The 25,680-nt window shown below is 42.5% G+C and overlaps 1 protein-coding gene across 2 annotated transcripts in view; it reads left to right on the forward strand.

Annotated features, from left to right (window-relative positions):
* Window positions 1-1,376: 1,376 nt before the first annotated feature.
* Window positions 1,377-25,680, forward strand: part of LOC124260542 — a 45,030-nt gene continuing 20,726 nt past the window's right edge. Inside the window, exon 1 of one of the 2 annotated variants that reach the window (XM_046694869.1) lies at window positions 1,377-1,777. The gene's annotated coding sequence lies outside the window, so the exon portion shown is untranslated. The remainder of the gene's footprint in view (window positions 1,778-25,680) is intronic. The other variant, XM_046694868.1, reaches the window with a different exon arrangement.

Here is a 25,680-nt window from a genome sequence, read left to right on the forward strand (position 1 = left end):
TGATAACAACGCGTGCAACTCCTGATGAATTATGTCGTCGAGATTAACATGGAACTCCTAAGGCATCTTGTTTGCGTCTACCCAGTATTGGCAAAACCAGGAAAAAATAGTTCGAAAGTAGATGCCCGAAGAACTATTTGAAAAAACATTTTGGGGGACAATCTTACTCAGAAGTTTGAGTTCGGCAGAACTTCTGTGGAAGGGAAAGAGGAAGGCAATGTACACGTGTTGGGAACAGGTAACAACTGGTTGTTTGTAAGGCCTCATACTTACCTGGCCAGTCATTGACTGAATATAATGGATGTTTTGTTTCATCTTTGTCATGCTTGGGTCTTATCATTATTTACATGTCTCTTTGCCACTAACTTATATGTCTACGGTGGACTAACTAAGAAGTAACACTGTCATAATCGTTTCAAAATGAATATTTTGCGTGGAATATGATCGTCCATAAATATAAAACCATGGTGATCAGTTGTGATCGCGCTGTATGCCGGGAGCGTGCAAAGTGCAATGTGATATCTGGCAGTGCTCCAAGAATAACACAATGAGATACATGACAACTGGGCTTAAAACCTCGTTTGTTTGAGGTGATAACAGACCACTCGACCTGCATGGCTTCTTTTCGTTTACTCGGCGTTGAATGAATCGTCCCAAACTGTACATGTGACCTCTCCTATAAGGAATAAAGCCATCCAGACTGAATAATCTCGGTAAGGCAATTCAACCAAAGTCTCAGCCATCTCATAATGAAATTCTTCTTCCTCAAACAAACACATGTTGGTTCGTTATGCCTCGCGTTAGAGACGTCAATACAGGCTGGACGGTGAGGATTATTTCGTCTGTAAACATCGGCATTCCCATGTTATCGATTCCTGCAACACCAAACACATTTGACAATTGTACAATGTAATTACGACGTGACGTTTGGCGGAGCCACGCCCCAGCTTCAGACAACCCGTTTCTCAACGGATCAGTTAAAACTGCAAATATTTAATACTCAACATCATTGTAACCCCGGGCTCCATTTCTTGGCAGTTAACAGAAATTTGAAATCAATTGTTGTCAAACTGATACCAGCTGTCTCATGTCCGTTTCTCCACCCTTGTCTACCTCGCCCTATTCACAACGCCCTCCCCACGATGGGGTTTCTTTGTCCTCGCCACTGTAAGCCCGCTGACAAGAAAACTTCATTGTGTGCAGTTTTACCAATTTATTGATTAAGATTGTCATCTTTCATGACCCATGAACAACCTGAGCTCCTTTTTACGCTAACTAGCGACCTCCCTGGCTCCCGAGTCCACAGCAACAGCAACGCCTGGCAACACAGTCAGTCGCACACGGTCCAGGAACATTTGTAGCGGGCCGCTTGAGAGCATTACACTGCAACAGTTGTGGCCGCGACGCCTACAGTTGCAGTGGCATTCCCTGCTTGTAGACGCCGTTGTTGTATGCTACTCTGTCACCCCACCACGCGGTTGTTGCATCGGTTATAGCAAGGGGCGTGGCTAGTGATGCATGAACCGTAACTGCCAATCACTCGTCAACCACTGCTGTGCCGAATCTATCGGTGGGTTCAGTGTTGTGTTTACCGAGGTGCCGTACGTGCAGTGAGCGTCGGATTCTCACAGAGCGTTACTGTGAACCTTGTGCCCAGTTCTGGAAGTGCTGGTGGATCTACCCCTCGGTGTACAGGTGTCAGGAATACTGCAACTACACGTGCTTATCACACCACACAAGGTTCAGGTTGCCGAGTGACAGTTCCAACTGAATCAAGGTAAGTTTGGTGCCAGTGTTTAAACGTAATCGATAAGAGGATCCGTATACATCTTACAAATGGTTTTTTCTCTGCTGCGGTACCTTTTTTAAACCTGTCTGGAAATGGTTAAGGATATTCGTTTCGATTAGCTACTTTTTGCAACTGTGAGTTGAATATTTCATTTTTTTACAAAATCATCAAAGCTTCATGTGACCTCATCAATACCTGTATTAACATTTCGTGCATTGTGTGACTACTGTTCAAGAATGTTTCTGTTGGGGGCTCAGCTGAGATTAATACCCCATGAGTAACGAGCCGTGACAGGTTAATGTTAGAGGCAACTTGCCCCCTGTGTTCTGAAGCAAGTCCGACGCTGGTCATATAAGTCATCCGAACGTTTTGCCCCCTCTGTATGCCACTTTGAATGTATTGTTCACCATGAAACACACTCTTAACCTGTCTTGAGAAATGCGGATTGTGAATATTCTCTTAAAATGTTCCATATTAGACAAAGTTGTAAATCATCGACACAAATAAACGGGCTGTGCCTCGCCTGTGCTTGGCAAGTTTCCAAAAGCTGTTTGATATTGAAGTAACATTCAACATATTCCCTATGTTGCGTGACACTTCACAAATCCGCGTACACGATGATTTTTCTGAAAAGACGCTTCAGACAAAACTGTCACCGCCAGCTATTTCGTAATAAACAACTATTAAGCCGCACTTTTAAGTTTGCCCTTTAACTTGATATAGCAACTCGAAACCAATACATCAGCACATGGATATAAAGGCAGATTAACCAGATTTTCGAATTTGTCTTTTCTAGACGAGGCTGTAATGTGTCCGTTCCTCGCAGTAAATGGAACGCGGCGATATATTTTATGACTATTAACATCCCATATAAACTATGTCTGACCTTACATTACCTGATTGAATTGTTTGTTATCAACCATTCAGTGACGGAATATATATTTTCCCCTATCATTTACATTGAACAGTTATGCAAAATAAACCCTGTCAAGTCCAAAACCAAAGTCGAACGAATTAAGTCATCTGCAACGGTGACATGATGATAAATTCATCTGGAATTAACAACTCGATATATATGCTATTCTTTTAACTGAACATTAATTGTGATTTAGTAGCTTTTCTTTGAAAGAAACGATCAGATGTACAATAAAAATAAACTGGTCTTCAGCACGGATATGTATGCTCATTATGGGCCCATCAGCATTGGAAAGACATTTTGAAGTGATTGATATATGTACCCTAGCGAGACCTATATAACAAGTGTGCACTTATCCCTGAACATGCATTTCTTAAGTCGTGGGAGCGAGATAACACACATGCAAGTGATTATGTTCCACGTTCTTCACTCGAGCAACTCCCACAGCCTCCCCACACTTCAGCATAGAGCATTAGGACATGAAGACTGTTAAAACAATCATATTTTAACGTTATAGGATCTATCGTCCTTTAAATAAATGTTGGCAGGTGTAAATAGGTTCGACTACGAGGATTTCACGTACTGTCCTAACTGGTCAGTTAAATATCTCTGCGTTCCACACTCGGATTGTAAGGTTGGAGTTAAAACTTGACTTGGACTATCTGTACAGAACTATATAGTATGTCGGAGTTACAAACACTGGGTGCATTTGTATATAGTGCTTTTGACTACTTCCTTTCGTCTCATAATTTTGAGTGCCCTATAAAATAGTTAAAACTAAAGAATTTGAAGGGTGGTAGGAGAACATACTGGTCGGTTAGCAGGCCCCACGTGTTAGATTCCGTGATAAGAGATGGCTCCGAAATCGACAGATGCATGTGATCTATCCGACTAAAACAATGTTGTGTTTTATCATTGTGGATTGTTAAAAGGCTTTTGTCGGGATAATCGATCAAATTCTGGCCCAGAATCGACAGCAAAACACAAGACTGACCCTAGTATAGTGCCTTAGTCAGAGGCATTCACTGTGGGCCTTAGTGTCTTTGAGTTACCAGGATGTCTCCATTATACTGACAACCCTATGAAGAGATGAAGGACAAGGGGTCAGAGAGAGGCATAACACCAGATGAACCAAGCAATGGTCCAGCCACTTGCAGAAACCAGATATAGCATCCAAACTGTCACATATGTTCTCAGTTCATTTCCCCAGTGGAGATGAGGGGACATCACAGATCAGATGTCCAATACGTACCTTAGGGCTCACCAAAATTAGGATCAATGCATAACCTGCCTTACTCTGTCCTCTTGTGATATATTGCTCACACTGTCGACCATTGGTTTGTCTGGTCCAGCCTACCATACGCTCAAGTAGCCACCACACAACAGTTGTATAACAGACTGCAGCACTGTGCAACATGCAAGGGTAAGTTTAGGTCAAGATGACTGATATACAGTTTTCATATTGAAATAGCTGTCCAGCATTATCACTGATATGGAAAGCAATTCAAGGCATTACATGGACCTCAAACTAATGATTTGTGAACTCGATATCAAACTTCCTTCATTAGAAAGTATCTGTCTGCCCATGTAGAGGAAACCGGCCGCGCTGAAATAATTCCGTAATGTGGCTAAGATGAGCGTAGTCGACTCGTGAAATGACATCAGTTAGCGCTTAGCAAATGACAATTTCCTACGCACCAAGATCACAATTGATTGGTAGAGAAGGGCAGCAGCAATCTCCTGTATATATCCCCACTCCGCTGAACCGCGAGGCGTTCCTGCCTCATTAGTCCCATGCTATAGTTCCGATAAGTTGAAAGGACTAATAATCGGTCACAACATCTGCCCGGAATTAATTACCTCATTCAATATCCCGTTGATTGTAGACCGGCGTGAGATGACACATTAACCTGGGCCAAATAGCATTCTCATAGGGCTCTGTTGATCTTTGTCTTCCCATGTCCTAACCAGAACTGATATGCGTCATGATCACTCAGGTGCAATTGAACAACACAAAGCATTGCTTCATATATAAACTACTATACACAAATGATGCATATTCATTAAAATTATCCCCCACTCTATTGTTAATTCTATTGTTTAGCGGAATCCATGCGACTAATTATGCCCCCAAATAACACATGTGCTCGTCTAAGAGGCGGAACTATACATACGGCTGATATTGACAAAGAACATGTGCTGGCTGAACACATTATTCAATATCAACCAGGTAGTATTCTGACATTCAGTTCCTTGTAGCAGAATATCTTCACCAGATGCCCTTCAATTTAGCACGAGCAAAGGAAACTGCAAAAACTGAACATTGACTTTTTCCATGAATAATCATCATATGCCCTGAAGTTTTTCCATGGTCTGATCGGCAATGTAGAATTTTACCCTGGTGATTAAAAAAACTTCAAATTGCATTCTAACTTTGCAGTTAGATGAACGATTGTAAGGACCCAAGTACCTCCCCAACTTCGCCCCACAATCATCATGTGTAATTGTACTGTGTCTGGTTTTCTACCTGTCCGTGGAGAGTATTTTTGTGAAAGAAAAGAATGTCAAAGCAACCTTTACACTTGAATTAGACGTGGGGCAAGTTCCAAAGAAACAAGAAATACCCTTTGATTTCAAAGCTGTTACAATCTATCCAAACCTTTGGTCATATTATTTCCAAATGAAAAACAACACAATGTTTCCAAATGCGATTACGCATTAATAGACTTGATAATTTACAATTAAAATCTATCAAAGTCTGGAAAGAATCTATTTTGTAGTTGTCAACTATCTGAATAAAAGACTAAAAATAAAACGTTTTGACATGAAGACATAAGAGCACAAAGGCAAAGATCAGGCAAGTTCTGGAAGGCAAGTTTGAAACTGTACCCATTCAGAACCCCTCCCGGAGTGAGACCTGTTACACCAAACGATGTCTAACGTCCAAGCACCCTGTTGTTCCCTTATTGACGAGATGGTGGAACTATCGATAGGCTACAAGGCAATGGTGTAATATATGCGGTGCGAGCATGTATTTGCAGACACGTCCTGTTGTCATGGAGTCGTGTTGACAAACGACTTGAACATCTGCATGGCAGTGCTTCACCTACAGCCAGGAACAAAGTCCTCCATCCCGCCATCTAGTGCTACATTGATTGAATCCCTGGGGTAGGTTTGAATGTTATTGTAATTTATTGGAAAAGAACATTTAAAAGGAAGAACTGTTCAGCCCATCTTTATCTTTGACAACGCATTCCGGCAGAACGATGTAAGAGTTGGACAATATTGAGTAGACGGAACCGCAATCGGAAGAAGCACGTAACGCACGAATATTTCATGAGAAGTTATTGACTGCCATTGTTTATTCAAATTCAATAGAAATCGGTCAATTTGACAAATTGAACTTGTCAGTTGAATAAGAAAGCAAACTCAGAAGATTATCAATGGGCCGTAAAGAAGCATGTGACGGAAGCGATGATGAGGTCTATAGAACTGACATGTATGTATTTTCGGTCTTCTGAAGTGAATCCTTCCGTAATAATTGCCTCAGGCAAGGAAGACTCGTGCGTGTGCATTTAGCATAAATACAGAAGTCATCGGAATTAACCGATCACCAAATGAATGCTGAATAATTGACATTAATGGTTGAGAACTATCAATGAACCTTCGGGGCTTACCAAAAATATTAGATCGACATCCGGAAGTTCTGAAGAGTCTCAATAACAGTAAATCCACTTTGAAAATCCTAATTTCTAAACCCTGCCCTTAAAATGGCTCAATCGCACTTCACTATTTTCTTTTCATTCCTTATGAGGATCTATGACGGCGAACCAGCTGAAGTTCGGCGAACCCAGCTGAAGTTCAGATGTAACAGTTAGTGGGTTGCCGGCGACTGAAGTTCAGATGCCACAGTGAAGCTTCAGATGTCATAGTTAGTGGGTTGCCATGACGGCGAACCAGCTGAGATTCAGATGTTGCTATGAGTGAAGTTCAGTTGTAGTGGGTTGCCATGACGGCGAACAGGGACGGCGAAACCAGCTGAAGTTCAGATGTCACAGTTAGTGGGTTGCTATGACGGCGAACCAGCTGAAGTTCAGATGTCACAGTTAGTGGGCTGCTCAGCGTTGCTGTTATCAAGGTCACCGCATCCGTTACCAAATTACCACATAGGATGTGTTCGTTTTCTTGTTACCATTTCAGGATAGTGCTGCACTTTACATGCTTGTCTTGTATGTGACGCTCTGGTATAATCTGGCGCTGTGAGTCTTATCATCGGACACCCTTGTATAGATTTTGTGTGCGTCTTGCCATCTAGTATATAGCCCAGGTGAGGATGTTGTCATCTGATGCCCTGTTTTACGGGAGGTATGAGTCTTGTCATTCGATCCTGTGGTATATACTAGGGGTCTTCCAGTGCCCTAGTATACATTGATGGGGGAAACATTTCATCCGATGCTGCAATAAATAGTGGAGTCTAGTCATCCTGTTCTCAAACTCTGACTGGAACGTCTTCCCAGCAACTGCCTGATGTGTGCGTCTTGCCATTTTGCTTCCTGGTTTATGGAGGAAACGTAAGCTTGTCATCCATTGCATAAGATATATAGAGTACTAGTATATACTGAAGTTGCGAGTCTAGTCACCCAACGCTCCAGTGCACAGTGGAATGTGTGTCATGAAACCTAATGCCCTGGTGTATTCTACAGTGTGAGTCTTTGCATCCAATGAACTAGTATATATTGCTGTTACAATTCCCAATTCATACAGTTCCCCTGTATATTCATTAGTTGTGGGTCTTGTCATACAATGTACTAGTTTTACAGCAGTGTGGTCTCATTATCTTAAGTCAAGCTATATACTGACGTTGTGGGTCTTGTCATACAATGTACTAGTTTCTACAGCAGTGTGGGTCTCATTATCTTAAGTCAAGCTATATACTGACGTTGTGGGTCTTGTCATACAATGTACTAGTTTCTACAGCAGTGTGGGTCTCATTATCTTAAGTCAAGCTTATACTGACGTTGTGAGTCTTGTCATACAATGTACTAGTTTCTACAGCAGTGTAGGTCTCATTATCTTAAGTCAAGCTATATACTGACGTTGTGGGTCTTGTCATACAATGTACTAGTTTCTACAGCAGTGTGGGTCTCATTATCTTAAGTCAAGCTATATATATACTTGACGTTGTGTGGGTCTCTTGTCATCACAATGTACTAGTTTCTACAGCAGTGTGGGTCTCATTATCTTAAGTCAAGCTATATACTGACGTTGTGGGTCTTGTCATACAATGTACTAGCAGTTTCTCACAAGTCAAGCTATATACTGACGTTGTGGGTCTTGTCATACAATGTACTCATTGGGTCTCATCTTAAGTCAAGCTATATACTGACGTTGTGGGTCTTGTCATACAATGTACTAGTTTCTACAGCAGTGTGGGTCTCATTATCTTAAGTCAAGCTATATACTGACGTTGTGGGTCTTGTCATACAATGTACTAGTTTCTACAGCAGTGTGGGTCTCATTATCTTAAGTCAAGCTATATACTGACGTTGTGGGTCTTGTCATACAATGTACTAGTTTCTACAGCAGTGTAGGTCTCATTATCTTAAGTCAAGCTATATACTGACGTTGTGGGTCTTGTCATACAATGTACTAGTTTCTACAGCAGTGTAGGTCTCATTATCTTAAGTCAAGCTATATACTGACGTTGTGGTCTTGTCATACAATGTACTAGTTTCTACAGCAGTGTAGGTCTCATTATCTTAAGTCAAGCTATATACTGACACTGTGGGTCTTGTCATACAATGTACTAGTTTCTACAGCAGTGTAGGTCTCATTATCTTAAGTCAAGCTATATACTGACGTTGTGAGTCTGGTTGTCGTTATTCGAGTTTAAAGTAGAGTTATCATTCAAGATAAGTAAACTTTTCGTCGATCTTAATACATATTACAGACGAAGATGTGTAGTCCACATTTCACATTCAGATAGATGGGAATAGAGAGGACATGAGTGCCCCGGGCGTCTAATCTCTGTGCTGAGTTACGTCCCTTGGGCAAGCCAGAAATCTGTGATCGTGAGTTCGAATCCCGGCTCGCCCCCATCATGTTTATAGTGTCGGCACCATACTCGCGCTCATTGGTTTTACCAAAGTGTTAAACGTGTGAGAGACATATGTTGATTTCCTCCAGCATCAGACTGGCACCCCGTGATACAACTGACATGCTGTTCAAAGTGGTATGGAAACCATCTCACACCTTCACTGCTGATACAGGAGGCTGTAATTTAATCACATCCTTAACATCCGGGTCCGTAGCCCTGGGACTCCTGGTAACCCGGTCTTGTGAGTACACTCCACCTGGCTAAACCTCGTCGACAGCTCAAAGTCACACGACTTGTAACAGTGGGCCCTTCCTGTTTGTTTACTTCGTTCACATGATGGTTATATATTTGATGATGCTCCGACAAGATCAAATAATGCTAAACAGCTTGACTCTTAGGATGGGATATGATTGATATGTTGATATTAAGATTTCTTCAGATCTATATGGGACAAAACCGGATATTTTCAAAGGTAATTACATCATTATTCGCACGGATGGTCCAAAAATGTAAACAGATAAATATCTTTCAGGATAACTTTGTTCTATTTTCCATATTACACAAATTTGAGCATTTCATCCAATAACAGATTCAAGCTTTCGTCCACTTGGAGCGCCCACAAGCCATTAGGATGACATAGAAATCTCCTTAAGAAAAGTGGATTACAGCAGCGGATAAAATACTTCCCTTTACATAGTTAGTGGGAAGATCTGAATGCAATAGAAGTGTTACTTTGAGCTTTAAACCAACTTACTTAAATAAAATGATTCCGCGAAACTCTAAAATGTGTAATTTGTGTCGGAGACGGACAGACAATTGCATTGCGAAGACTTCCAAATGAGTATTCGATACAGAATCGTAGTCTTCAAGGCTGAATCACCGTGATAGGCTCACCGCTGAGTGGCGCTAGGTGCACATATTGTGTACAATATTTATTTGACCACGCACAGATACCGTTAGAGAGATAGTTGTGTTGTGAGCTTTAGTGGAAGGCGAGGAAAGACAGCGTGCTAGAAGACACGAAGCCTAACTCAGGGCGCCTGGGGACACATCAGATGTTGTTGTTGACTTGGTAGGTCTTTATTGGAGGCGAAGGAAAACTACATGTGTCTGAATATGTGAGTTTCTCAGAATGAAATGCCGTTTTCTGTAAAAATGGCTGGATTGTATAATCTTGTATGACTTTGGTGACTAACAAAGTTTATCTGGTGGAAATACAAATATCTGTTACTCCGTTATAATCAACCACTGGCTACAGCAGAGCAAAGGCACACTTCAGCTCTACCAAACAGCAGAACAACACAGGTATATTCTTGCATTGTGAGACAATCGACCAGAAGACAGTAACATATGTTACAATCGACCATAGGATACAGTAAAACAAAGGCACATTCACTCCAGCACTACCAATCAGCAGAACAGCACAGGTATTTTCCTTGCATTGTGTGGGTACAATGTGTGAAGCCCATTTCTGGTGTCCCCCGTCTTGATATTGCTGGAATATTGCTAAAACCAAACTCACTCACTCACTCTTGCATTGCGAGACCAGAAGACAGTCATAATCCGTTATTATCAACCATTGGCTACAGCAGAGCAAAGCACATCCTGCACTACCAAACAGCAGAACAACACAGGTATATTCTTGCATTGTGAGACAATCGACCAGAAGACAGTCACTTATGTTACAATCAACCATTGGATACAGTAGAACAAAGGCACACTTCGGCACTACAAAACAGCAGAACAACACAGGTATATTTTTGCATTGCGAGACAATCGACCAGAAAACAGTCACATATGTTACAATCAACCATTGGATACAGTAAAACAAAGGCACACTTCAGCATTACCAAACAGCAGAACAACACAGGTATATTCTTGCATTGTGAGACCAGAAGACTGTCACGTCAGTTATAATCAATTATATCGAAACACCTTACAATTACAGTCGATAAAGGTTACAGCAGAAGACAGTCACATTCGTGCACCCTGTTACAATAAACACAATACGGACAATTGACCTCAGATACAGATACAAACATATCTACATTCGTGCACCCTGTAACAATCAACTCAATCCGGACAATTGACCGCAGATACAGAAAAACAGAGTTACATTCATGCATCCTGTAACACTCAATCTAATATATACTGCAACACCTTACCTGACAATCAATCATTACTACAGAAGAACATAGTCATATTCGTATTCTCTTACAACCAATCTAAACTATAGGGGAAAACCTTACCAATACAATGGGCCCTCGCTTCAGCACAAAACAGATCACCTGCACACCGTAAATGCAACTCCACCTCAGCAGAACGTACATGACAGTATTGCAGCATCTTTAACACTTACAGTCGTCAATAACGCTGTTCTAATTGTACATCGATGCCAGATACACAGTTTAGATCTTGACAGGTTTTAGACCATGAAATATTTTTAAAGTTAGTAACGTCTACACCGATCTGTTATACAGTTTATCCTATCGTCTGTTGTCCTGTTTCGTTACACAGAGCTGTCTAGATGTGAAGACGTAGTAGACCAAGCCAACAGACCATGAAGATAATGGAACTCTCCTCGCCACCAATTACGCTGGGGCAAACTAACTCATGTGACGCGTGCACGGCCTCAACATTTGGTAATCGAGATTAATCTTGCAATAACTGGTTGCTTCTACACGGCCTCCAAATTACACTCAGGATACTTATTAGATTAGACTTCAACAGAACACACCTTCATGGCAAATACATCATGGCCACCAATGACCCAGTGCGGATGAGTATAGTGATGAAAACGGTTTGTAACAACGTGATAAATAGTTGGGGATAAAAGAAAAATGGGAGCTCGATATGAAACCGTTGTAATAGACGACAGTTTGGCTTTGGACAAAACCCCATGATACCATGTTTTTTTATTGTTTCTTCTAATGTCTCTGGTAACGTTGAACACCCTCGGCCTTTCAGGCCCTTCGTTTCCTGAAAATGCAGATTGAAAAAATGCGTTCGATAATTGGTGGGCACGGCATTTAATTTACTTGTTCTTTGAAGGTGCCGTTGTATGTAAACAGACATGACAACATGGAGTCTCTTGTGGCAGACGACTTCCGGCTTCCTGACACCGTACTACCGATTGTTGTATTAGTCCGCGAGTTGAACGTCACGTGACGTCAGTAGACGATAGATGGGGTCAGATGAGTGTAAAAAATATGATGTTTTGTTCGCGTTATTCAATACAGGTCACATAGCTGTAATACATATGTGCTTTCACTGGTGTCAGAGTGGCATAATCAATCTCCTCCTCTTGCGCAAATTTCTCTGCAACTTGATGTCATGTGTTTACGCAATTTTCTTTACCGGTCTGAAAAAAACGTCTGTTTATGTTATCCTATCTGCGTAAAACTTTTCCCTGGGTTCTGGTAGTAGCGAATAAAGTGTACAACAGTTGACCTAGGTATCATCCTTTTGTTGTCAGTGTGGGTAAAAAGACGCGGAGTTGCCAGTACAGCCGGTTGATAAAACATATACATGATGGAACGATATCTCTCAAACAAGATGATCATGTTCTGAATACCCGACTACAGTTTACAGCAGAATTACCATCAGGAGATATACAGAAAATAAACTTTTTATGTCCATAAATGGTCGTAAATATTGTACAGGATTCGCATATGGACATTGCAACACTTTGACGTGAAACCTGTTGTAATGTTTATGGATTTTTTTAAGAAGCCCACAATTTAGGGTCAATGTATCTCCCTTAAGTATTTAGATATCTAAGGCTGCACGTTCACTTCGAGACGACAAAAAGGTGGATGGTAATTCAACGTTTAATGTTTGCCTGTACACATTTTTGCTGGGTGTCGATCTTTTATCCTTGCTTCATCTTGATTTCTCCCACACGAAACCTCCCGTGATGAATGTGGATGACAACTGGGTATCACCTCTATGAACCGTAAAGTACAATGTATTCAATAGTAACATGTCTTCAATATTCAAACAACACCACTTTATCAAACAGAACAGTCTCCACATCAGCCGTATTCCTTGGCATGCATATTCGGCAGAGACCTCGTAATCAACAGAGAGACGCAATTCTTCAAGCAGACATTTTGTTTTCTGATCCGATAAATGAACAATTTTAAACGACACAGGTTGAATATATAAATATATAAATGAATCATGATTGAGCTTGTTTATTCATTATAGCAACGATGTAGAAAAGCAGCTCAGAATGCGATTTCAATTGTTTTTATGTACTGAAGCAAACTTCAACAGCTGCACACACAAGAATCCGAAATAACACAGCGACATCGTGATGTGGCTGGTTCATGCAGACAACGGACTATAAAACATGTAATCCTCCTTGTAAGAACGACAATCACTCTGATAGCATGGGGCGTCACAGGTGCTCTCTAGCTGTGGAGATACTATATTTATGGCTCTTATCCTCAACTGACAGACACGAAGACATAAACTTCGGAAACTCTCAAATATGCATTAAAGTGGGGAATGATTTTTTCCTTTGATGGAACCTAGTCTATATTTGGATCATATGTTTAATACTGCGTATCTCATATGGGCTTATCACAATACTAGCCTCTGAATAAGGTTTATGGGGATGCTTTCCTCACTTTAGCATCCAGAGGAGTGGTGACGGGAGGCAGTAAGGCTTCACAGATATATGGCTTGGGGGATGCTGTGTCGTGTTGACAAGCCTGATGATCATTAAAGTGTCGTAGTTACATGGCCACTCACATTTTTGATGTATATTATCGCGTATGTGCTTCAGCATCAAACCAACTTTATGAGATGTTATTTGGCCGCATCAACTTAAGATTTACTTGTATTATCTAACTTTGAATAGCTCTTAAATTACGTTTTCGCTATCACGATGATTGCGGTAATTTTAATCATTTCAGCTTTGGCGGGTGAATCCGACCAGATTCGATCGAAATGTAGGATTGTTGCGGCAGGCAATCTAAGAAAGATAAGCGATGTGTCAATAAGTGACGAGGGATCATGAATATTGCATGAACGTCTCTCCATCAAGTATTTAATTTCTTTAAATCTAGTAAACTGAGTTTGGTGGAAGGTCAGTCTCATGACCTCGTGTTTCATTCGTATGCCCTTCATTTTCCTGACTGTAATTGATTTGTGTGGTGGGAGGGAGGGGGACAACGTCTATACCCAGTCCCCCGTTACATCTCCCCTTATCGCAGGCCCGTCTGAACATCTATTGACGAGATTAAACAATTTCCTGAGTGAATTAAGACATTCAAACATTCCCCCCGTCTTCTGCCTATATCAATATTGTATAAGACGTAGTTTCCCTGTGTTCATGCCCAACTGCTGGAGAAGGGTAGGTAGGTGGGAACAGTGCCACGCACCATCTTTGTTCATCTCGGTATACTTTGATGATGTTCTCAAAAGCAGACAGTCCGTGCTCCATGGTAAATAACCTACTTCATACTCCGTGATTGGATGTCACTGGTCTTGGAAGGCAAATGTTCGCGTAACTTTAAAATGAGCCGTCTTGTCATTTTTGTCTGTAGTTCCACTGCAATTATGGCATGCTTCCTGCGAGTTTGATGCCAATAGCCACCTTGGTCTGGGAAGATTCGCCGCTGATGTGAGTTTACAGACATGTATACTTAGAATTAAGTTCACACCAGAGTACAGCAGCACATCGATTGTGAATCAGGTTTGGTTCTGTAGCCTGGTGCCTCACAGCAGCTGCCTGCTAGATTCCTTGGGCACGGAGCGCTCTGTCTTGACTGCATAAAAAACAACAGCCACAAAAAAAAAAAAAAAAAAGAAGGAAAAAACCAATAAACCCATACAAACCTTTGTTTTTTAGGTGAAGCCTGTATTGTCCCTTCTCTGCTACTTTTTATATGAATTAAACCTGTTGAGATCAAAGTTCCTCATCACTGAAAACTGTTCATTGTGTATATCAGCCATTTCAGAAAAAAACATGACTGCAAATATGGACTCAGGTATATTCATACTATATGGTGATTATTTTACCGCTACCGCATCACCCCCCACCCCTTCCCTTTTGCCTGTCTTCATCCCTTGGTGGAAACTCAATCCGATGTGAAGAAATCGGAAAGAGAGTTATTGGCTGAAACATTGCACAGAAATCGGATCTGACAAAAACACCGCAAAAAGTCCTCAGATATGATGGATCGCTTGTATTTGCCGTCACAGACAGTAATTAAGCCTTGTAGTACTTCATAATGCTTTGATCAGCTATTTTCTCATATATATTTTACCACGGACCTTACATACACGCGTTACGATGTGTGTAGAACTTAATCCTTCAGGCTGAAGCAGGAATCGGAAACCTTTTGAAAATTCCAACCAGTCAGATTTGATACCGAGGACAACATATTACACAACAGAACGAAATTAACATCCGGAAAGTCCTAGTGAGATAAAAGGAAAGCTGTGACATGAAACAGCTAGGTTAGGCTTTGAAATTGCGTCCCCCGAGCCCCCGGTTCACCAGGGACGGGGCGCTCCTTTCAAGATGTCTCTGCGGAAACCGTCGCTTACTTCTTTCAAGGATTAGATCACGTAACAGTATCCTCGATGTAGCAAAAAACAGAAACCATTTCAATAGAGAATATGAAAAATCCATAACTCACACATAAAACAAAGGCATTGTCAATCACACCAAATCCCAAGTCCGTACAGCCCATCGCGTAGGATTGACGTTTCTCGTCGTCAAGCAAATCCAGGGTGATTCCGTTTGTGTTTTACAGTAAGATACCGCTTGATCAGATAATACCCGTGAATGTGTCCTGAAGGATGTTACGCCACGTCAGTTTCCATGTAGGAATATGAAAAGAGGCTTAAAATTAAATGTACGTGTTTATTTGTAGTTTCAATAGCTGTCCAATCAACAGTCGGATCAACGACGACGTCCGTCACAAGAAAGACTGTTAGCCGTCGGCTCATAACGTATTGACCTGCCGTCTTTCTCAGCTAAATCCTTCAACATTTATGTCACACTCACTTGATTTAATAGCTAGCATCCAATCAGTGTTGAACTGATTGACCATGACGTGATCTGATGATTTGTTTGTAAACTATTCCGTTAATACAACTAAGTGAACCGTTCTTGAGGATACCAAGGCAACCAGACAATCCTCAGGGCAGCGTCATCCAACTGTAAGATCACCCATTATGCATGCAACGTACAACGGAGACAAAAAGTTGTTTACGTTGTAATGCAGAAATCCGAGACGTTGAGCCGAAGACACGAAGAAACCTTGGTTGTTCCCCCGAATAGGGCTTCTCTTCTTTAACAGCAGAGGACGAGTTAATCATATCAACTAATGCGCGCCGATGGTCGTCGTGCTTAACGTTTCGCCCTTACTATGGATTCAAACCTTTACGTTTTTACGGTTTGGCAATTTCATTTAAATTTAGGATCGTTTGAAACATATTAGGAGAGAAAACCTTATCAGGAAGAAAATTGAATTTCCTTTTTAGAGTTTATTGTCAATTACTTACGGGAGTTTGGCATAGCCGGCAGTTTGATCTCTATAGTGGTCATTAGTTGCACTAAAACACCGTCACGCCGTATTTTTAACGTTGTTCATTCAAATGAAATCCTACTTTTTCATTATTCCCTTGGTAGGTAACTTTAGGCAGTCAAATTTCTGTTTTTTGTCTGCCACATCTCAAGAGCTAAGTGGTTGAAAATTGACATTAATTGGTTGTGTTTGTTGCTCTGGGAGAAACTGGACACAGTTTTTACTCAAGCAGATGTCCACAGGGACGCTGCAACGTGCACGTCACTCATCGGAGACGACGGCATGAAGGCACGTCAAAAAACGAAAGCAAGAAAACGAACGTTGCTGAGAAACTTTCATCCAGGAAGCTATGAATGACATAAGTATGGACGACCCTTTTTCCCACACAGTAGGAAAACACGAATGCGCGCTTGGAAAAAGCTACATTTCGATCACAAGTTGGAAAATAATTGATACTTGTGTCGAAGGCATTACCACCTGAAAACACTTCATCAATTTCTTGCTCTTCCATTTCCAGTGTTTTCTTATCCCTGACTGCGTTCTTGTATGGAAGCGTGTTGGAGAATAACCCCCGCTAATGCATCACTATGTAGCTTACATTTTCTATCAGAAGCGCTGACCTGTTGCTCATTCTAACTCATTATATATAATACCTTCTATTATCGATATCCGTGGTAATCAGAAAGAGACACTGTTCTATTTAGCCCCCTTGCACACTGACTGAAACATCATTCAATTTCCGTATAATTTTTCCATCCCCTGCGGAAGTAACAAACTGCTATGAGCCCTGAAGTAAACATCATAATTGCATTTTCACCATCATGTCGAAATTCCCCTAGTTACAATACCATTATGAAAGCATGCTCGGGGGGTATTCAATGTGTAGTCGGCCCTGATCCTGAAACTGGGCTATTCCATCCCGCTAAGAGTACAAGGTTTCACAGTGCCACAGACTGGAGTATTGTACTCAGTTGGAATGATTTGCACACAGCGGTCATATTGATGAAGAAATCCAATTTCTAGTGGTTCTGTTATGTTCCCCAAGTCCCCGACCAGACTATGAGATTGCTTATAGTTGTAATGGTGTTCGGGTATGATCTCGGGGCTTTGGTAAGATGTTGATAGCACGGAACTCGCAAAGGTACGATTTGTTGAAATGAAGACAAGTTTCCACACAGAATCCTTCAGCTTATGTTCAACACGAGATATCCCCCTGTGTCTTGGAGTACAGTTATAGAACTGCACGGAGGGATATATCGGGCACGAGCAGGAGACGCTAAGTCCGGAGTGCCATATATCACAGGGTTATCTTTGCCAACATGGTTTACTGGGATAAGGAACATGTACATCAGTTTTGAAACAGATGTAGGGGTATCGAAAACAGAACGGGTAAGTATGAATTTATATGTATGCAGACACAACGAGATGAGAGATCATGGTTATTTATAAATATTTTAACTCAATCACGCTGACAGATCTGGAGATTATTATTCGTTGCATAAAACGTAACGTTGTTATGTAACATAACTTTGTAATTTGATATGCTATTTTGACATCATGGTTTTGAATTTTAGTTATAATGGACATTAGGAGCGTCAATTTACAATCCTGTTGAAATTTCCACACGTGACCAGTGATTTTACAGGATTGTGTTATTTTCAGTGATAGGTGATTGATTACCGTATAAATAACGGTTTCATGGCAACGTGAGATATAGATAGTTCTCAACCATCTACTGGGTTAGTCCAACAGCTGTTGAATATATTAATAGTCGAGGACCCAAGTCGATGAGGCATACTTGGTTTCATCCCCAGCAAGAAATATGCCTAGAATAACTACTAGACATTTCTTTAGGTTTTGTAACATGACTAACGAAATCCAATATGACCCTTCGAAAGGATGAGCTATATAGAATTATATGCTTTTGCCTCTAATTACTGAAATATGGTGAAGGCAGTATTTCATACTGTATGTAATCATACTGTACTTAACCTAAACTTTCTGTTGACATTGTGATGTTCTCATGGCGGCTGATTCCACTTAAAATGTGTCTGGGCGTTCATGATAAATATAGAAATGCTGGAATAACATCATTTATTATAATTCTCTTACATCTTAATGTTATATTGTTCCGTTCGAAAACGATCCTTAAATGCTTGTGTGATTAAGACGTGAAAACTTTGAACAATATGAACCATTTACACCATCTCTTGCCTATAAACTAATTGTAGGAAAACTGACTACCGATAGAAGAAGATATATGAGATAAACATCTTTTAGCATGAATGGCAAGGGGTTATTAAGAGCATCATGCAAATATGGCCTATTTTGAGATGCACCATACATAAATACAGCTGGGGGTGTGGGAAATATTCAACGTTACTCAAACTTCATAAACACATCCATCCTTGCGATATAGTTCAAATTGTATAGTGCACTCTACCGCTAACATGAAGTTGTCTAACTTGCGGCGATTCGCTGTGTAGAGTTGATCGCTTGGGCACACCAGAACCCTATGCCTGTGTGTTCGATTCCCCAATTATATAGCTATGGTTGGCAGCAACATACCCATGCTAGTGGGATTCACCATTGTGGTAGGCGCCTGGCCAGGGCTTTACTCAGACTGCCATGTTGCAGTGAACCGTATCTGACGACGAATGACGTGATATGTTCTCGATGCCATACTGATACCGCACGCAGTGGACACATTGCCTTATAGCGTCGTGTCGTCACTCGCAACAGTGGTAGCTCTCGCTAGGAACTGTATTTTTCATTGACTAACAGTAAGAAATCTCCCGAGTCGTGTATTCACAAAGAGTCTGTAGTATTATCTGCGTAACGTCACTCTCATTCTAGAAAAAAGCAATTGTCATCTGAGATGGAAATTTACATAAACCTGAGAATGTAGAAATGACACGGAAGTGGTTGAATGGTTTTGTTTAGATGGTGTTAGCGGTACTAGTGGCGCAGTGGGGACGTAATACAGGTACTAATGGCGCTGGGCAGTTGTAGTGATGGTGAGGTTCACCAGGCTACATCCATGAGCGGTTGTTGTGAAGACGAAAGGGGCAGACATTCGTTGTAACCCATGAAATACACAGGTGCCTGTTCTCATTGCGAGGGGTGAGTAAAAGTGTACTGGTGGTTGTGGTGATGGTAAGGTGGGGTGTGTTGACGTTAGTGAAGCCTTTCAAGATGTACTGGTGGTTGTGGTGGTGGTAAGGTGGGGTGTGTTGACGTTAGTGAAGCCTTTCAAGATGTACTGGTGGTTGTGGTGGTGGTAAGGTGGGGTGTGTTGACGTTAGTGAAGCCTTTCAAGATGTACTGGTGGTTGTGGTGATGGTAAGCCTTCAAGATTAAATTGGGTGTGTTGACGTTAGTGAAGCCTTTCAAGATGTACTGGTGGTTGTGGTGATGGTAAGGTGGGGTGTGTTGACGTTAGTGAAGCCTTTCAAGATGTACTGGTGGTTGTGGTGATGGTAAGGTGGGGTGTGTTGACGTTAGTGAAGCCTTTCAAGATGTACTGGTGGTTGTGGTGATGTAAGGTGGGGTGTGTTGACGTTAGACAGTGAAGCCTTTCAAGATGTACTGGTGGTTGTGGTGGTGAAGTTAGTGTGTTGACGTTAGTGAAGCCTTTGGTTGTAAGATGTACTGGTGGTTGTGGTGGTGGTAAGGTGGGGTGTGTTGACGTTAGTGAAGCCTTTCAAGATGTACTGGTGGTTGAAGTGGTGTAGTAAGGTGGGGTGTGTTGACGTTAGTGAAGCCTTCAAGATGTACTGGTGGTTGTGGTGTGTGACGTTAGTAAGGTGGGGTGTGTGTTGACGTTAGTGAAGCCTTTCAAAGATGTACTGGTGGTTCTGTGGTGGTGGTGAGGTGGGGTGTGTTGACGTTAGTGAAGCCTTTCAAGATGTACTGGTGGTTGTGGTGGTGGTAAGGTGGGAGTGTGTTGACGTTAGTGAAGCCTTTCAAGATGTACTGGTGGTTGTAGTGGTGGCGGAGGTGGTGTGTGACGTTAGTGAAGCCTTTCAAGATGTACTGGTGGTTGTGGTGGTGGTAAGGTGGGGTGTGTTGACGTTAGTGAAGCCTTTCAAGATGTACTGGTGGTTGTAGTGGTGGTAAGGTGGGGTGTGTTGACGTTAGTGAAGCCTTTCAAGATGTACTGGTGGTTGTGGTGGTGGTAAGGTGGGGTGTGTTGACGTTAGTGAAGCCTTTCAAGATGTACTGGTGGTTGTAGTGGTGGTAGGTGGGGTGTGTTGACGTTAGTGAAGCCTTTCAAGATGTACTGGTGGTTGTGGTGGTGGTAAGGTGGGGTGTGTTGACGTTAGTGAAGCCTTTCAAGATGTACTGGTGGTTGTAGTGGTGGTGAGGTCGGGTGTGTTGACGTTAGTGAAGCCTTTCAAGATGTACTGGTGGTTGTGGTGGTGGTAAGGTGGGGTGTGTTGACGTTAGTGAAGCCTTTCAAGATGTACTGGTGGTTGTAGTGGTGGTGAGGTCGGGTGTGTTGACGTTAGTGAAGCCTTTCAAGATGTACTGGTGGTTGTAGTGGTGGTAAGGTGGGGTGTGTTGACGTTAGTGAAGCCTTTCAAGATGTACTGGTGGTTGTAGTGGTAGGTAAGGTGGGGTGTGTTGACGTTATGAAGCCTTTCAAAGATGTACTGGTGGTTGTAGTGGTAGTAGAGGAGAGGTGTGTTGACGTTAGTGAAACCTTTCAAGATGTTCTGGTGGTTGTGGTGGTAGCGAGAGTAGAGTAAGGACGGTGTGTTGACGTTAGTGAAGCCTTTCAAGATGTACTGGTGGTTGTAGTGACGTTATGATGCTGACGTTAGTGAAGCCTTCAAAAGATGTACTGGTGGTTGCAGTAGCGAGAGGTAGAGTGTGTTGACGTTAGTGAAGCCTTTCAAGATGTTCTGGTGGTTGTAGTGGTAGTGAGAGTAGAAGTGTGTGACGTTAGTGAAGCCTGACGATGTTCTGGTGGTTGTGGTGGTAGCGAGGAGAGTAGAGTGTGTTGACGTTATGATGCTGACGATGTTCTGGTGGTTGTAGCGGTGGTTGTAGGAGAGTAGAGGTCAGTGTGATGACGTTAGTGAAGCCTTTCGATGTACTGGTGGTTGTAGTGGTGGCGAGGTGGGGTGTGGTGACGTTAGTGATGCCTGACAAGATGTTCTGGTGGTTGTGCAGTGGTAGTAGAGGAGGTGTGTTGACGTTATGATGCCTGACGATGTTCTGGTGGTTGTAGTAGCGAGGTAAGAGTAGAGTGTTGACGTTATGATGCCTTTCGAGATGTTCTGGTGGTTGTAGTGGTAGCGAGGTGGTAGAGTGATGACGTTATGGTGCTGATGCTGGTGGTTGTAGTGGTGGTGAAGCGATGTTCTGGTGGTTGTAGTGGTGATGAGTAGAGGTGGGTGTGTGATGACGTTATGACACTGGCAAGATGTTCTGGTGGTTGTAGTGGTAGCGAGGAGAGTAGAGTGATGACGTTATGACACTGACGACGTTCTGGTGGTTGTAGTGGTAGCGAGGAGAGTAGAGTGATGACGTTATGACACTGACGACGTTCTGGTGGTTGTGTAGCCTGTAGCGGTTGGAGAGTAGAGTGATGACGTTATGATGCTGAAGATGTACTGGTGGTTGCAGTGTGATGGTAGTGGTGGGAGTAGAGTGATGACGTTAGTGAAGCCTTTCAAGATGTTCTGGTGGTTGTGGTGGTGAGCGAGGTGGGTAGAAGTGATGTTGACGTTATGACGCTGACGATGTTCTGGTGGTTGTAGTGGTGGTGAGAGTAGAGTGATGACGTTATGATGCTGACGATGTTCTGGTGGTTGTAGTTGGTAGTGGAGAGTAGAGTGATGACGTTATGAAGCCTGACAAGATGTACTGGTGGTTGTGGTGGTGGTAAGGTGGGGTGTGTTGACGTTAGTGAAGCCTTTCAAGATGTACTGGTGGTTGTAGTGGTAGCGAGGTGGTAGAGTGATGACGTTATGAAGCCTTTCAAGATGTTCTGGTGGTTGTGGTGGTAGCGAGGAGAGTAGAGTGATGACGTTAGTGAAGCCTTTCAAGATGTTCTGGTGGTGGTTGTGGTGAGGAGGTAAGGATGACGTTATGATGTGACGACGTTAGTGGTTGTAGCCCTTCAGAGATGTGACGTTATGATGCTGGTTGTGGTGTAGTGGTAAGGTGGAGGTGTGATGACGTTATGATGCCTTCAAGATGTTCTGGTGGTTGTGGTGGTAGCGAGGAGAGTAGAGTGTGGACGTTATGAAGCCTTCAAGATGTTCTGGTGGTTGTAGTGGTGGCGAGTGGTAGTGTTGACGGGTGAAGTGACGTTAGTGATGCCGTTAGTGAAGCCTTCAAGATGTTCTGGTGGTTGTGGTGGTGGTGAGGTGGGTAGAGTGATGACGTTAGTGAAGCCTTCAAGATGTTCTGGTGGTTGTAGTGGTGGCGGTGAGGTAGGTGTGTTGACGTTAGTGATGCCTTCAAGATGTTCTGGTGGTTGTAGTGGTGGTGAGGAGGGTGAGTGATGACGTTAGTGATGCCTTTTCAAGATGTACTGGTGGTGGTTGTGGTGATGGTAAGGTGGGGTGTGTTGACGTTAGTGAAGCCTTTCAAGATGTACTGGTGGTTGTAGTGGTGATGGTAAGGTGGGGTGTGTTGACGTTAGTGAAGCCTTTCAAGATGTACTGGTGGTTGTGGTGGTGAGGGTAAGGTGGGGAGTGGTGGCATTAGAGATGACATGGAAGAGGTATTATGATTGTACCGATCGAGTTTGTAGTTGTAGAGATGGCGAGAGCAAGGTAGACAGACATTAGTTATGACACATGAAATATATATGGTTGAAGTGGTAGCGAGGAGAGTAGAGTGATGACGTTATGACGCTGACGACGTTCTGGTGGTTGTAGCGAGGAGAGGAGAGTGATGACGTTATGACGCTGACGACGTTCTGGTGGTTGAAGTGGTAGCGAGGAGAGTAGAGTGATGACGTTATGACGCTGGCGACGTTCTGGTGGTTGTAGTGGTAGCGAGGAGAGTAGAGTGATGACGTTATGACGCTGACGACGTTCTGGTGGTTGTAGTGGTAGCGAGGAGAGTAGAGTGATGACGTTATGACGCTGACGATGTTCTGGTGGTTGTAGCGAGGAGAGTAGAGTGATGACGTTATGACGCTGACGACGTTCTGGTGGTTGTAGTGGTAGCGAGGAGAGTAGAGTGGTGACGTTATGACGCTGACGACGTTCTGGTGGTTGAAGTGGTAGCGAGGAGAGTAGAGTGGTGACGTTATGACGCTGGCGATGTTCTGGTGGTTGTAGCGAGGAGAGTAGGGTGATGAAGTGATGACGCTGACGACGTTCTGGTGGTTGTAGCGAGCGAGGAGAGTACAGTGGTGACGTTATGACGCTGGCGATGTTCTGGCGGTTGTAGTGGTAGCGAGGAGAGTAGAGTGATGACATTATGACGCTGGCGATGTTCTGGTGGTTGTAGTAATTGGACAAGTGGGAAGTGGTAGCGGTTATTCAGTTGTTAACGACCTTCTCTGATCTATTGGCGATGATCGGTTACGTGTTCTAGCCTCCAGTAGCTACGCAGCAAGATATGATAAAATGATTATTTCAAATGTCACAGACAACTGTTGCAGAATATTTAATATCCCATTGCGGCCTATTCTATTATTTCAACACACCGGACGTTATTCATATAATCTCGCCTCAAGCAGTGCAAGACCCTGTCTACCTCTCCTCACATTAATGATCTCTCGGCACCAGCTGTTTGGAGAAGCACATGCTTCATTACTGAAGCTCCTCTGATCTCGTGGCGTAATACTCTGAAGACATAGCCCTCTCCTCGCGACATTCTCAGATGCAGTGAGCGGAGTGCAAGATCTCGCTTACTTATGTCGTGTGACTGCATGTTGTCCTGATGTTGGTATTGTCGTGTGCCGGCGTTGTGCTGGTCCGTCAACTGACTCAACATATACGTCCCATCTGATTTTCACCCAGCTAGATACCAGCTGTTAAGTCATTTCCAAAATAGACTTCACTGTCTCACGTTTGTGGTCGCACTTGGTCGCTCCCTTGTCATATTCTGTGGTAATTAACTCGTGTCTAGGTCATATCCATAGAAATCCCTCTTAAATACTGACTCGTCCTCATGCTGCGAGATCTAAAAAACGGTTAAATCTGCTTTATCGTCGGGGTTTTGTCGTCGAAAGCTTTCAATTAGTTGATGTCGACCAGCCCACACATTCATCATCCGTGGCAGGGTTTCCAAAGGTTGCTCATATCTGTCTTCTATGCGGCGTATTCCCTACCGAATTATACGAAAGGTTAAAGAAGCGAAGTAATCTTGTCTCCAAGCACTTACTGGAGTCTGTTGTTCTACAGCTTATATTCTGATTAGTTCACCTGTGCGTGTTGTAACGGATGTGTACTGTTTGACACCTAATACATAGAAACATGTACATCCCTCCAGAGCGATTTGCATGAATCTTCAAATGTGAACATAAAATTTCGTTGGAAATGTTGGCATACGATACAATAGGTTATGTTGACACGCCATTTTATGCCATATCTGGTTAGGATGTGGGTGTTAGCATGTAAAGTCGATATATGACTCGACGCCTTGTTCTGAACTTTTAGTAACGTTAAACACCCTGCTTGTACTCGCACAGTTAGATGATAGACAAACACAGACTACAGTCGATTGTCGTGAAAGTAAACTCACAGTTAATCGGTATTTATTAAGCAAACAATTGTAGGCAGATTATGTTTGGTGCTTACATGAAGTAAATGTGTGCTTGTCTGTCTATATGGAGGGGTGTATAAATATTGTCATCCTCGGTCTTTCATTCTGTCCTTCAGTTTAAAATCATTCAGTTTCCGGTGCAGTATCAATAATCTATAAAATAGGTTTATACAGTGAATCACACACGTTTCAGATCACATATATCAAGTGAATTTTGGTTTCAAATGAAGGCTGGCAGTTTCCGGGAAAATGTGTCAACGATCAATAGTTCATATACTCTTTGGGAGTGTCTGGGTATATGTGCAGACATTTGGACTCTGGTTTGTTTTTGACCTTGCTTTTTACGCTTTAAGTTATAACTTATGTTAATATACAAATTCCACGTGACCCATCCAGTTTCGCTTATGTTAGCTACTTTGACTATGCAGCTGGTAAATCGGTTATGTGAGTTGTACTATTTGTGTTATCCACGTCTGTTTAGTTTTGACACATAAGTCTGATTTGATTTGTGAGTTAATATATTTGTGTTATGCATATTTAATCTCAGACACCAAGGGGTTATTTTGTGACTTGTGAAACTTATTTGTGCTTGATT

Source organism: Haliotis rubra, unplaced genomic scaffold (assembly GCF_003918875.1).
Source record: "Haliotis rubra isolate DU_JTF1 unplaced genomic scaffold, ASM391887v1 Scf769, whole genome shotgun sequence".
Lineage (NCBI taxonomy): Eukaryota > Metazoa > Mollusca > Gastropoda > Lepetellida > Haliotidae > Haliotis > Haliotis rubra.